The sequence below is a fragment of the Dasypus novemcinctus genome, chromosome X (assembly GCF_030445035.2).
Source record: "Dasypus novemcinctus isolate mDasNov1 chromosome X, mDasNov1.1.hap2, whole genome shotgun sequence".
In the NCBI taxonomy this organism is placed as follows: Eukaryota; Metazoa; Chordata; class Mammalia; order Cingulata; family Dasypodidae; genus Dasypus; species Dasypus novemcinctus.
In genome coordinates, this window is record NC_080704.1 from 182328201 (window position 1) to 182343628 (window position 15428).

The window sequence follows — 15428 nt, forward strand, 5'->3', positions numbered from 1 at the left end:
TATTCTGGATATTAAAACTTGTGCCAATATATAATTTGCAACTATTTTCTACAGTTCTGTAAGTTATCTTTTCACTTTCTTTGCGCATGCCCTCTCATACACAAAAGCTTTTAATTTGGAAGAAATATAAATGGCCCATTTTGTTTTGTTGATTGGGCTTTCGGTGCCATATATAAGACTTCATTGCAAAATCCAAGATCATGTAGCTGTTCCCCTATATTATCTTCTAAGAATTTTATGGTTTTAACTCTTTATTTAGGTCTTTTATCCTTTTCATTACATTTTTGAAAATGGTCTCTTGTTAGGGAAAAATGTCATTCTTTTCATATGGATATCCAGTTTTTCCAGCACCACCTGAGGATGATACTCTTCTTTCGTTATTTAATGTACTTGACATCCTTGTTGAAAGTCAGTTGTCCTAAATGCATTGGTCATTTCTGGACTGTTAATTCTATTCTGTTGGTCTAAGTGTATGTCCTTATGCCAGTACCACTCTGTTTAGATTACTGTGGCTTTGTAGAATGTTTTGAAATGAGGAAGTGTGAGTCTTCCAAATTTCTTTCTCCTTTTTAAGAACAAATTGACCAGTCATAACCCATTTTGCTTTCATATGAATTTAAGGATCCACCTATGAATTTCAGAAGAAAAGAAAGGCTGATGGAATGCCGATAAGGGTTGTGTTAAATCTCTAGATCCTTTTGCATAGCATTAGCATCTTATGATTAAGTCTTCCAATCCATGAATACAGGATGACTTTCCATTTACTTTGGTGTTCTTTAATTTCATTCAGCAGAGTTTTGTAGTATTTCATGTAAAAGTCATTCACCTCTTTGGTTAAGTACATTCTAGTAATTTTTATTTTCTACATGCTATTTAAAATGGAATGGTTTATTGCAGATGGATAGTACACGACTAATTTTTGCATTTTGATCTTGTCCCTAAAATTTTACTAAATCTGCTCATTAGCACTAAGAGTTTTCTTGAATATTCTTTGAAATTTTCAATATAAAGGATCATGTCCTCAGGGAGTGGAAGTAGTTTTACATCTTCCTTTCCAATATCTGTGCTTTTATTGCTTTTCCTGTCTACATGCTTTGTTTAACTTCCTGGACAAGTGACCCTCCTGGTAAAACTAGAGCCTGGACATAATTCCCTTACTGCTAAAAGATTTGAGTTTCCTAAGGGCACAGGAATCATCTCCCTCATGACACAGAGAGGGTCATTTTAAAGGAAGGGAGCTATGCCCCATGAATTTCTCACTCAAGTGATCAGCCAGGGAAGAGCGAGGATGGTAGTGCATCCCATGGCACTTCCCTGGGTGAAGACACGTGGCATGCCCCTTTTTAGGGAAGACAGTAGCCCTGAGTAGGATGTGCATTACCACAGGGCTGTGTGCAGGGCATTGAGAAGCACTCAGTAGCATGTTTGAGTGGGGAGAAAGAGGACCAACCTTGCCTTGCTGGAAGGAAGAATCACTGCTGGAGAGGATAAGAAAATGACAGGAGAAAGGAAAGCTATGTTGTTAGCTGTGGGCAGCCAAGCTCTGGTAGTGGACTACCTGGATCCTACCAATGCCATCGCTTGACCAGTGTTCCCGGTTTTGCAGGCTACCAGCCAGACAGAGAGGTTACAAAGTTAAATCCTGACGAGGAGCTTCTATGAGGTTGCCAGCAGGGAGATGTGTGATGCCCTAAAATGCAGCAGAACTAAACGAATCCTGTTTAATCCAAATGAGTGGGAAGCAAGTTAAACACACAGTGATCTGAACTAGAAAACATGGAAATTCGTCTTGTTAAACTTAAATCTGGATCATAGAAACTCATATATTGCACAGTTGTTTATCCTGGATATCCTCCTTTCATATGCTAGTGTTTGAATAAGTACAAAGTATCTCAAAAAGGAAAGAAAAGAAAGGAATTAGATGGTGAGCAAAGAGCATATCTACGTTAACTGGATAAACTACAATTAAAAGTCGATTTATATCAAGGTCATGCACACGTCTCCTTATATTTTGCTTTTTGAAATTTCATAATCTGAAATCATGATGGACTTTAGTTTGGTTTTTTTAAAATGAGAGTCCTCTCCTTTATGAGGAGTGAAGAGTGCTTTAATCATGGATGCAGTATCAGTATAAAGCTTGATAATAAAATGGACAAGTTATATACACACACAATGGAATATTGTTCAGCAGAGAAAGGAATGAAGTACAGATATATGCTACAGCATGGATGAGCCTTGAAACGTTATGCTAAATGAAAGAAGCCAGACACCAAGGCCACATCTCCATGATTTTGTTTCTGTCAAATGCCCAGGTCAGGCAAATTCACAGACAGATGCATATTTGTGTCATCCAGCAGCTGGGCGCAGAGGGGAGGGGAACTGACTGCTTATATGGTCCATGTGTTCTTTCATGGCCAGTGAAAATGTTCTGGAATTAAGTAGTGGTAAGGATTCTCCAACTTGGTGAATATATTAACAGCTGTTAGATTGTACACTTCAAATGGTTAAAATGGTGAATTTTAGGTCACGTGAATTTTTTCTACAATACAATTTTGAAAACTATTGACAAATAGAGAGAAGGAGAAATAATTTGTTAGAGGAAAGGAAGGAATAAGTGAATTCTGTAATTAGGGAAATCTGATATTTCACTAATGCCTCAAAAGAAGCTCTAAACAAGAAAATGATAATGTCTCTTAGTACAATTATATCAGATGCTTGAAATGTTGGAGCCATATGCCTGCCAAGACCACCCATGCTTTAGGGACCTAACCAGAATCAAAAAAGCTGCAAACCTAAATGGCATTGCTCTGGGAGACATTTTGGTCATAAGGTATGATGATGGACTGGACCAATTTTAGATGGCTAAGGGCAACTCTAGTAATATGGCAGTATCTTTATTATATTTCAGATTCCATCTATTACAAAGAATATCATTTATGCAGGTGTTCCTGGGACCTGCTCCTCTCCGGACCATCAGGCAAAGTGGTGTATAACTCCTGGCAGACTGATCACCATGAAACTCGAAATCTCAATGATCAAATACTTAGAAAGGCCCCTGGTTATTAGGGGCAAATTGAGCAGTTGCCTGACCAACATTCCCAATGTGCTGTGCAGAAACACTTATCATTCTCTCCTATGTGGATAGGAAGAACAGAAAGGAATGATAGATTCCTGATGTGAATCAAACTATAGGCACCATATGGTGGGTCTGAATTCCCCTGGGAATGGAAACCCCCATAACACAAGGGAAGCTTGCTAGGCTCTACAGAATACTCAGACTAAATTACATAGAGGTGTGGCTACCACTCACCTAACCTTCTATGGGGGACTGAACATTCTTTGGGCACAGAACATGTACCCAACTGAACCCAGCCCTTTAGTACACATTGTCAACAAAGGGGAAACTGGATTAAACAGCACTGGCACACAAGGCAGAAAAGGGTTTGGGAGAGAAATGGGCTGTTCTATGACATGTGGTGCCTTAGTTTGTCAGGCTCTATGGTAAGTGATACACAGTGGGCTGGTGTAAATAACCAGATTTTATAGGCTCATGGATTTGAGGCTAGATGAAATCCAAAATTCAAACATTAGCAAGGCTTGCATTTTCACTGAAAATGGCACTTTCTGATGCTTGCTGCCAGAAATCCTTGATGTTCTTGGCTAATATCTCAGCCTCCTGTCACAGGGCAATGTCTTGTCCTTCACAGCCACTGTCAATTCTGGATTTTCCCGTTTTACCATAAGCAGCTAGCAGTCCATACCTACTATACTTAGGTAGGAAATCTCCTCAAGTAAATATTCAGGCTCATCACTTGTGGATTTTGCCTTCCATCCAGCATTAGAGCACGTTGCCAAGTTCCCTACCCCTTTATAACAAGAACCACCTTGCCTACAGTTTCTGGTACTGCATTAATCATATTTTTCTGAGGACTCACTTGTAATAATTTTAATGTCCACATTTCTACCAACAGGCTTTTGAAAGCAGTTTAGGGTTTTTTGCATCAAGCTCTTCACAATCATTCCTGGCTTAAACCATTACCCAACTCCAATGCTGCAACCACATTTTAGGGATTTGTAATAACAGCACCTCACTTTGCTACCCCAAACTGTCTTACTTTTGCCATGTTTCCATGACATACCACAAAATGAATTGGCTTGAATAATGGGAATTGATTGACTCATGGTTTTGAGGTGAGAACAATTCCCAAATCAAGACAGGGACAGGGCTTGCTTTCTCCCCAAGACTGTGGAGCTCTAATTCTGGCTGACAGCCAGGCTTGCAGTTTCTTGGTTTGCATTTCTGTCTCCCATCACATGGCAATTATCTTTCCTTTCTTACTTCTGTGGTTCCATATTCCCTTTTTAAAGCCTCCAGTAATCCTGACTAAGGTCTATACTTTTTCAAGTGTTCCTATTTTCAATGGGTTCATACCCATCAGAATGAGGATTAAGGTAAAGAACATGTTTATTTTTGGGTACTTAATTCAATCTACCACAATCAGTGGTACAAACTGAAATCTGTTTAAATGGGTTGTTGCATTCAGCAGGAACGTTTTGTTAATGAGAATAAGCTGAATAGAGAAACTTCTCTTCCAGCAGTAAGGCACATGATGGGAATGAGCCTAGAAAGATCATGGCTGTTTGGCAAATAGGATCAGGGAAATGCAAAAATAATGCTGGGTAATTCTAGGACCCAAGAGAGATTCTTTAGTATTTTAATTCAGAGGGAAGACAAAAAAGCTAACAGGCCATGGCCTACCATCCAAACTTCTGAGCCCCAAAGATACAGCCATGGAATCTTAGGGACCTCCAAACTGATGGACATTCACTGGGGCAATGGTAATTTACATTGATGCAATATCACTGCCTGCACTTGGAGATTAATGAGAATAAAACGTATCCTCAGGCACAGTTAGCAGGGATAGGAACAATTATGAATAACATCCACATCCTCCCTGTACGAGAGAGGTGGGCCATCCTACATAATGCACTTATTGGAAAGAAGCCTCTGTGAAAGCATGTGAATGGAAACAGGGTGATTATGCTTGTCCCGAACTGACTTGGAACATGGAAATTACTGAATCGTGACCACCTGTAAGGATGCCATCCATAATGACCCGGGGTTTGGGAAAAGGCTAATTCTGTTGGGATGGCTTAGCCAGCACTTCTGCCATCCTGACTGTGAAACTGAATTAGCCCATGACCATGCCTTGAAAGGGTGCAACACTGGCATTGTTGTTCAAAATTCATCTGCTGTAGAATGGATTTCAAGAGCATGTCAGTTGAGTGAGGACAGTATTTTATTCAGGTAGGGTGGGAAGAGAAATGGGAGAAAATAACAGACCATGGGTCCCAGGTAGAGAGGAAGGGGCTGAAGAGTGATATGGAGAGCTGATTTACAGACTACAATTCCCCATTATAGATTATAAATGTCCATGTTTTACTTGTGTGTTGCTCCATGTGGGGGGAAACAGTGAGAGCAGGGTGCAGAGGGCAGGAACAGAGCAGGTTTTTATTGGGATAGGGTGAAGGCAAGAGAGAGCACTCAGGCCTTGCACCTACTTTTTGAACTCTTTAATTATTCCCCCATTTGCTAATGGCACAGAAGGAGTCCCAGCTCTTTACTGTTTTGAATGATGACCCACCCATCAGTCCCCTGGGAAGGTCCAATGATAAAGTCCTTGGGGATTATCTGGTGCTTCTCCTGGCTTCCGGAGGAAATCTTGTTCTAATTGGCAGAATTTGGGGGAGGGTCTTCCAGCAGCCATCTTGCGGTTATCGAAGTCCATGTAGACTTCTTGCCTGCTTCCAGATCCATCTATTGATTCCCTACCTTACTAGCCAGCTTCAATGCTGCTAGTGTTGATAAGGTTTCAATCTGAAGAGACACAAACTAGGTGATAAATTGAAAGTCGCCAAATAGTCGAAGCATTAAAAGGGAAAGAAACTAGGAAGCAGGTGTTGCTCAAGCAGTTGGGTTCCTCTTTGCCCAATGGGAGGTTCAGGCTTCAATGCCCAGGGCCTCCTGGTGAGGACAAGCTGGCCCACATGGAGAGCTGGCCCACACGGTGTGCCCGCTCTGGAGTGCTGCCCTGCAAAGGAGTTCTGCCCCACCCAGGGGTGATGCACCGCATAGGCATGTGGGCCTGTGCAGAGATCTGGTACAGAGGATGATGCAACAGGGGCAGATACAGAGGACAAACAGTGGGAGGTGTTTCAAAGCAGAGAGTGTGCAAGGTGCAGGTGAGTGATCACCTGTCTCCCACTCCGGAGGGTTCCAGGTCAGTTCCTAGAGCCACCTGATGAGGATACGGGTGGACATGGAGGAACACACAGCGAATGACACAGAGAGCAGATAACTGGGGAGGGGGAAGAATACATAAATCTTTTTTATAAAAAAAGGGCAGAACACCCCCCAAAAGTGTTTGTGGGTGGGTTGAGCGCAGATACTTCCAAAGAACAAATAAAAGAATATTTTCGAGCAATTCGGAGATTGACAATATTGAACTTACTATGGACACAAAAACAAATGAAAGAAGAGGATTTTGTTTAATCATATAAACAGATGAAGAGCCAGTAAAGGAATTATTGCAGAGCAGATACCATCAAGTTGGATCTTGGAAGTGTGAAATTGAAGTTGCACAACTCTAAGAGGTATATAGGCAGCAGCAGCAACAAAGAAAGGAGGAAGAGGGGCTGTAGCTGATGGATGAAGTGTGGTAGGGGTCAAGGACAAGGTCAGGGCCAAAACTGGAACCAAGGATTGAATAACTATTATAATCAAGGATATGAAAATTACAGATGTTGCTATGGTGCTTATCAAAACTACAGTGGTTATGACAAATCTGATGATACTGGGTATAACTATGGAAGCAATGGATATGGGCAGGGATATGCAGAATAATGTGGCCAACAGAGCACATATGGCAAGGGATCTGGAGGGGGTGGCAATCACCAAAACCATTACTAGCCATACTAAAGGAGGACATTGGAGAAAAGAGGAGCAAATGCTAAAATAACCCATCTTGAAGGACCACATTGAAGATTGGTCTTTTGTTGAACTAAGATGATTATTTCATAAAAGTCTTTCTAGGGTACAAGACACACGTGTGTGTTACTGAATATAGCTGCCACTTAGTTTTCTTTGATTTTACTTTGTTATCTGTGTTATGCCTTGTTGTGGATTTGTGATTTATACAAATTTTATTTGTATGCTTTTATGTTCACCTCAAATAAATGCTACCTTATGGGATTGTTTTATAAAAAGGTTATTTCAGCAGACTTGGGTTATGCAAAAGCTACCTATTCCAAATAAAATCCTTTCTTAAGGACTGGCTCTTTGCTAGATCCTGGGAGGGAAGTTCTTTGCCTTTAGAATGTTCTGCCAGATAAGAGTGGATTTCCATATCTGAAGCCCTGGGCCATGCTGTAAACAATGTGAACGCCTCTTTTATTTTTATGCCTGAGGTCTTGGGCTGTTTACTAAGGCATTAAATGCTTATATTGGAAAAGGCAAATAATCTATATTCAAGAACATAAATGTCCAACTTAGAAAGCCAAAGAAAAGTGCAAACTTGATCTAATTCCAACCAAGGACAGGAAATAATAAAGAATAGAGAATGAAATCAATTAATTTAAAACAGTAAAATAAAAAAAGAAAATCAGTGAAACAAAAAATGTCCTTGAAAAGATCAATAAAATTGAATAAACCCTATCCAGACTAAACAAGAATAAGAAGAGTCAGAAGTAAAAGTTGGAACATTTCTAATGAATCCACAGCATTAAGCAAATTAAGGAATAGTACAAAAACTCTATGGCCATAAATTCAATAACTTACATACAGTAGACTAATTCCTTGAAAAACAGAAGTTACTGAGACTCCTAATGTCAACCATGTACTACAGTTACTACAATTACAATAATATTCTTTCATCAATTGTAACAAATATACTACACTAATGCAAATTGTTAATAATGGGGGTGATATATGGAAACTGTATTTTCTCCATGAGTTTTCTATAACCTATGATAGCTGTAATTTTGAAAAAACTGTTGACAATGAAACCCACCATGGTAAGAGACAAATAAGAAACACCAATCATCATATCGATTGATGCAGAAAATGCCTTCAACAAAATTCTACACCCAGTTTTTATAAAAATTCTCAGCAAACTCTGAAAAGAGGGGAACTTCTTTAGCCTAATAAAAAGTATCCATATAAACCCTACAGCTCACATCGTATTTACTGGTGACAAGCCGAATCCTTTTCCCATAAACTAAGGAACCAAACAGGGATGTATACCCTCACCATGTCAATTCATCATAGCAGTGAAATTCTTAGCTAGTAAAAAGAGTTGATAGAAGAAATAAAACCCATCCAGATTCAAAAGAAAGAACAAAACTTTTTATTTGTAGGTGATATGATTGTCTGTGTAGCAGATTCCAAAGAATATACAAAAAAAAAAACTAGAACTAATAAGTGAGTGTACTAAGGTTTGCAGGACACAAGGTCAATACACAAAAGTCAATTATATGTCTAAATGCCAGCAAGGAACAATTGGAATTTGAAATAAAAAAGACAACAAAAACAATGCAATACCATTTTGAATTGCGCCAGAAAAATGAAGTATTCATGTGTGTATATATATTCAGGATATTTATCTTTAAAACTTCAACATATTGATGAAAGAAATCAGAGACCCAAAGACGTGAAGAGATATTCTGTGTTCATGGATTGCAATACTCAGTGCTACTGTTTTACATTCCTAGCTGCTAAACAAATACCATACAATTGGTTGGCTAAATTAATGGGAATTTTTTGGCCCATGGTTTTGAGGCAAGGATAAATTCCTTTTTTTAAATTTTTTTGTCTTTATTCATTATTTTAATATTACATTCAAAAAATAAAGGATAAATTCAAAATCAAATTTTCATCAAGGTGATGCTTTCTCCCAGAAGATTATAGTACCTGGGGTTATGTGCAGCAATCCTTGTTCCTTGGATCATCTGCAACATTGCAATGCACTTGGTGATATCTTCTCCCTTCTCCTCTGGGTTCCATTGACTTTTGGCATCTGGTTACTCCCCATGGTTTCTCTCTACATCTGATTTTCACTCGCTTATAAAGGACTCCAGTAATCCAGTAATCCAGCTAAAGCCCAACCTGATTCAGTTGGTACACACCTTAACTATCATGTACATCTTAAAGAGATGGTTCCACCCCTGCCAGAATGTGGACTAAGACAAAGTCCAGACTGTGGTACAAAATTCAGTCTACATTACCTAAGATGTCAATTCACCACAAGTTTATCAATAGATTCGTTTAATTACAAAATCCCATTAATCATTTTAGTAGACATTGACAGATTATAAAATTTATGTGTGGAGAGAAGAAACCAGAAGACTCAAACGGTATCTGAAAAAGAAAAAAGTCAAAGGACAAACTTTACGCAATGTAAATTCTTATTATAAGGCCCAAATAATCAAGACAGTGTAGTTGTGGGGAAAGAATAGGCATATCAATCAAGCCAGCAGCATATGTAACCCAGACTTAGGCCCTTTCTAATATAGTCAGCTGATTTTTGCTGCCAAGGGTCCAAGGAAATTCAGTTGAAAAAGGGAAGTCTTTTCAACAAATAATGCTGGCACATTAGCCATCCATTTACAAGACAAAGAACCTCAAAGGTGTACTTTATACAGTTAATAAGAAATAATTCAGGGACAACCAGCAAGATGATGGCAGAGTAAGGAGCTCCTAGAGTCAGCTAGTGTTACAGGGCAGTTAGTAATTACCCAGAGCTATCTAAAGCACCTGTTTAGGGGCTCCAGGAGACCAGAAGAGCATCCTCCAACATCCTTGAAATTTGGGAGGAGCAGACTGCTGATGTGCAGAGAAGATTCCTGAGTAGAGCCCTCCACATCCCACAGGCCAGTGCCCATCCTCCACCGGCAGCACAAGCCGCCTCAGGAGCTATTCCGCTGCTGGAATTGGAAGTGCCACTTCCCAAAAAGGGGGAAGGAAGACATGGTTGGGCACCAACTTCACTTACTGATTAGTAACTTCAGCGGGCTATTGTATAATCCTAAGAAGAGCTAAAGTTTGAACTGATCCGTGTAATTGAGAGGCTGGTAGCTGCCATTTTAAGTCTGCACCCAGCACAAGGGGAAGCAGGGTGAATTGAAAATCACAGTGCTGGGAGGGAACAGTTCCTTTCCATCAAGTTCGGATTGCAACTCTAGTCTAAGCTTGAGCCACACCTCTGGCAGGGAGAAAGCTGGCAGACCCTGCTCCAGCCTCTGCTGGTAACATCAGGTTCACTTGGCTGGAGAGAGTCAGAAGTTTACCAGGATAAGTGCAGTCATTTTGGACCTGCCCTGCATAGATTGCTGCCCACAGCTGCAGTTCCATCCCCGTCCTGGGCAGGGGGAAGAGGGGTATGAAGCTTCTTCAGTCTCTCTGGGCAGTTACCATCTAGGTCTGCCTGACTTGGATAATTACACAGAGCTAAGGCTCTGTCCTTATCCTTGGCAAAGGAGAAAGTTGGGAGAAGCTTCATCTGTCCCGTAGTAATGAGGACAGCTTGAGCCTATACACTCTTAGCACCAACTATATCCTTGGGTCCTACTACACAACCAGCAAGGGAGAAAGGGCAAGAAAGCCCTAAACTAAAGAGGGAAAGTGCACCCAGAATAAATATATCAAGGAAGCCAGTTGCCAACATACCAACAAAAAAAATTATAATCCACACCAAGAAGCAAGAAGATACAACTATTTAAAAGGGCAAGAAAAGCCTCTAGAGGACATAAGAGTTGAGGCAACTAATCATAGATGTTCAAACAAGTCTCCTTAATAAATTCAATGAGATGGCCAAAGAGATTAAGTATATTAAGAAGGTATTGGATGAGCACTACAATTTGAAAGTATACACTGAAAAACAGCAGATCTTATGGGAATGAAAGGCACAATAACTGAAATTAAAAATACACTGGAATCATATAATAGCAGATTTGAGAAGTCAGAAGGAAGGATTGGTGAACATGAAGAAATGACCTCTGAAAGCAAACATACAAAAGAACCGATGAAGAAAAGAATGGAAAGAATTGAACAAGTTCTCAGTGAAATAAATGACAGCCTGAGATGTGCAAACATACGTGTCATGGGTGTCCCAGAAGAAGAAGAGGAGGGAAAAGAGGAAGAAAGCACATTTGAAGAAATAATGGTAGAAAATTTCCCAACTCTATTGAAGGACGTAGATATCTATGCCCAAGAAGCACAATGCACTTCCATCTGAATAAATCAAAAATGATCAACTCCAAGACACCTACTAATCAGAATGTCAAATGCCAAAGACAAAGAGTTTTCTGGGAGCAGCAACAGAAAAGCAATGTGTAATATATAAGGGATTCCCAGTAATATTAAGTGCTGATTTCTCCTTAGAAACCATGGAGGCAAGATGACAGTGGTAATGTATATTTAAGATACTGCAAGAGGAAAACTTCAAGCCAAGAATCATATCAACCAAGATTGTCTTTTAAAAATGAGGGTGCCTTTGGAATATTCACAGGTAATCAGAAACTCAAAGAGTTTGTAACCCAGAGACTGGCTTTGAAGGAAATACTAAAGGGTATTCTACAGCCTGAAAAGACAGGAGAGAGGGGCTTGGAAGGGATTCTAGAAATGATGATTGTTGCCGCCTTTCTCCACCCCTCCTCCCCTTCCAGCCCCTGCTGTCCTTCCCGCCAGTCCCGCCCATATTGCCAACCCACAATCTGCCCTCTTCCCCAGTAACTGCTTACCTCAGGTCTATCCATCAGCTTCAGCCTGTCCACAGCCGCCCCTTAGCCAACCCTCCCTTCATCACACCCCTCCCTCTACCCAACCCTATATAGCTAAGTGTACTTCCGTAATAAAGCAGACCTGTTCTTGCGCTCAAGTGGTCTCCGTGGTTTTTCCCCAACCGCGCGTCCCCCATGCCTGGAGAACCGGTGCTCCCTCTTGGGGCACCCCCCGCCGGCTGATCGGCAGGAGCAAGCCCCCCCGACTCTTGGGCCTGAGCGAGGACGAAACCCCCACGCTCTACTACAACTGGCGCCCAAAGTGGCAGCTCCTCCCCCGGCCCCTCTCTGCCGCTGCTGCTGCTGTGATCGTCCTCCTCTCCAGGTAGGGACCCCTCGCCCGGACGAGCCCCAAGGGACCCCTCGCCATCGTCCCGTCCCTATCCCGTCATGGGCGCCTCTTTGTCATTGTGTCAGGCGCCGCAAGTCAGGGCCCTCACTGCCCTGCTCGATGCCAATGGAGTCCGCGTCTCCTTGCGGCAGCTCCAAAAGTACTGGGATCTCTTGCTCCCCTTTAATCCGTGGCTCGCCACCTGCCAACTCTGGAGCCCGGACACCTATTCGCGACTCATAGATCAAGTCACCTCCGCCATGGAGCACGAGAAATGCACCTTCCCAGCAGGCCTCTTACCCGTTCTCATTGCCATTCACGCTTGTCTCCTTGGCGCCCCGACCGAGGCCGTTTATGAAGCTTCTCCCAAACAGCCTCTAGACTGTGATCCCGATGAGCCCGCCGACACTGACTCTCTGTCTAACCAACTTGCTGCCGCTCTCGAGCGCGAACCTCCCCGCCCGAGCTCCCCGCAGCAGACAGAAACCACTCCTGCCGCTCCCCAATATGGCGGACTTCCGCCTTCTTCCCCCACTTCTGCCCAAGATGGCACGCATCCGGCTTCTTCTTCGCCAGTGTCCTCCTCCCGCCTCTACCCGCCTCTTCCTGCCCAATCAGCATCCGGTTCGGGCCCGGAAACTGCATGGTCGCCATCTTCCGCTAAACCGGAAACGCCCCTTGCGCCATCTTGTCCGCTGCCAGATGTCGCTGCTCCGCCATCTTCGCCGGCGCCTGGAAGGGTCCCGCCGCCATTTTGTTGTCGCCCGGAAGCCGCTAAGCCGCCATTTTCTTACCCGTGTTCCGCTTATCCCTTGCCGCCGCCGTACGGCAATAGCCCTTCACCTGCCTTGGCTGCTCCATCAGTCCCCGGTGCCACGTCTTCTCAAACCCCCCAGCTGTATCCGCTAAATCCGCAGCCCATGCCGCAGCGACCCCAAACTTGGCTACCCTTTACAGCGGAAGAGGTCAGGACCCTCCACAAAGCTGTGAAGGAAGATGGAATTGGCAGCCCTTATGCGCAGCAACTACTTGAGGAGTTGGGGGCCCAACTTGTTCTCCCATATGACTGGATTGCGCTAGCCCGTGCCATCCTGACGCCGGGTCAATTTATTGAATGGCGCGCCCATTACCAAGCGGCTGTTGACCGGCAAATCGTGGAAAATGCCCAGGCCGGCGTCCTTGATCCCTCCGATGCATACACGGGCACCAATAATTATGCAAACCCTCGTTCTTATCTCGAAATTGACCCAGGGTTTTGGCACCAGGTAAAAGTCCTCGTCCAGCGGTCATTCTCTCTAGTTTCCACCAAGCAGCCCACCAAGCTCGCGCAGCTGCTTCAGGACTCCAATGAGACCTTCCCAGCATTTGTCGCCCGCGTCCTGGAAGCTTGCCAACGGAAAATTTCCAGCGAGGATGCCCAATTTGCATTAGCCAAAGACTTAGTCATTGACGGGTGCCTTGTGCCGTTCCGGGCCGTAGTCCTTCCCATACGCGACAAGGCTCTGCACGAATGGGTCCTTGCTTGCCGTGACGTCGACCCACAAGTCAAAACACTCACTACTGCCTTTGCCTCTGCCATGGCTGTTTCATCCGGCCCCACTTCCGTCTGCTTTCGGTGCGGCCAGCCCGGCCACTTTGTCCGCGAGTGCTCCCAGCCAGGCCCAGCGCCTCGCTCAGACCCGCTGATGCGATGGCCAAGGGGCCCTTCTACGCCGTGTCCGCGTTGTGGGAAAGGATATCACTGGGCCCGCGACTGCCGTTCCACCCAAGGTTCCCAGCAGCCTTTAAACTCCCAGTGGGGCAGGCCTCAGCCCCACCCCCAAGAGGCCCTCAGAAGAATTCCCAAGCCATAATGTGGACAATGCCCATCACGCGCCACCAGAGACCCTCATTAGAGCTCAAAATCGATGGGCAATGGCTCGATGGGCTCCTGGATTCTGGCGCTGAAGTCTCCTGTGTTCCCTTCAAAGTTGCTGCGTTCAATCACTGGCCCCTGGAAACTGGCCCTCAAGTCATCGGCGCCACTGGGGCCGCCACCTCCTGGAAAACATCCCAGCCTCTGCATTGGAGCGACCGAGAAGGCCACGAAGGCCAAATTCGCCCACTCGTCCTTTCGTCTGTCCAAACCATCTTATGGGGGAGAGATGTCCTCAGCCAGCTAAAGGCCCGAATCACCACAGAAGCCTTCTCAGCTGCGCTGCCCCCCCCCTTCTAGGGGCCACTGCTCCCATCTCAAAACCTGATCCTATCCCTCTGGAATGGGACACAGAGGAGCCCATCTGGATCGAGCAGTGGCCCTTGCCAGCTCACAAGCTGCAAGCTCTCTCTGCCCTCGTCGAAGAGCAGCTACAAGCAGGGCATATAGAGTCATCCACTAGTCCCTACAATTCACCAGTCTTTGTCATTAGCAAAAAGAACACCGGCAAATACCGCCTTCTCCACGATCTCCGCGAAATCAACAAGCATATCAAGCCAATGGGGTCACCTCAGCCAGGATGCCCGCATCCCACCGCAGTCCCCCAGCATTTTCATGTGGCGACCATCGACATCAAGGACTGCTTTTTCTCTATTCCTCTTCACCCGCGAGACTGTCCGCGATTTGCGTTTACAGTCCCACGCACCAACAACCAGGGCGCAGCGCTTCGATTCCAATGGCGAGTGCTACCGCAAGGTATGTGGAACAGCCCAACCATATGTCAGCTATATGTCAACCATGCCATTGAGCCGCTGCGCTCAAAGTTTCATCCAGAGCAAACATACATTCTCCACTATATGGATGACCTTCTCTTAGCAGCAAGCTCCAGCGCGCTCCTCAATGACCTGCTCTCTGCAGTGATGACAAACCTTTCAAGCCTCGGACTTACCGTGCAATCAGACAAAATAAACCTCCAACCTCCTTTTCAGTTTTTGGGCTTTCATTTTCATCACTTCATTCAGCCCACAAGCCCACAAATTCATGTCTCTCACAAGATGACGCTGACTGAACTCCAACAACTTTGCGGACAAATCAATTGGCTTCGCTCAGCGCTGCCCATCACAACAGCGCAGATGCAACCCCTCTTCGAGCTCTTGCAGACCAAAGACAGCCCACCAACTGCAGCCACCCGCAGCATCACCATCACTCCTGCTGCTCGAGAAGTCGTCCAGCAAGTTAGCGCCGCTCTGCAGCAGTGCCGCCTGGAGCGGTTCTCCCCTAACCTTCCAATTTTGGCTTTAGTTCTGCCAACGCCAATCACTCCCACAGGTCTCTTGTGGCAAGATG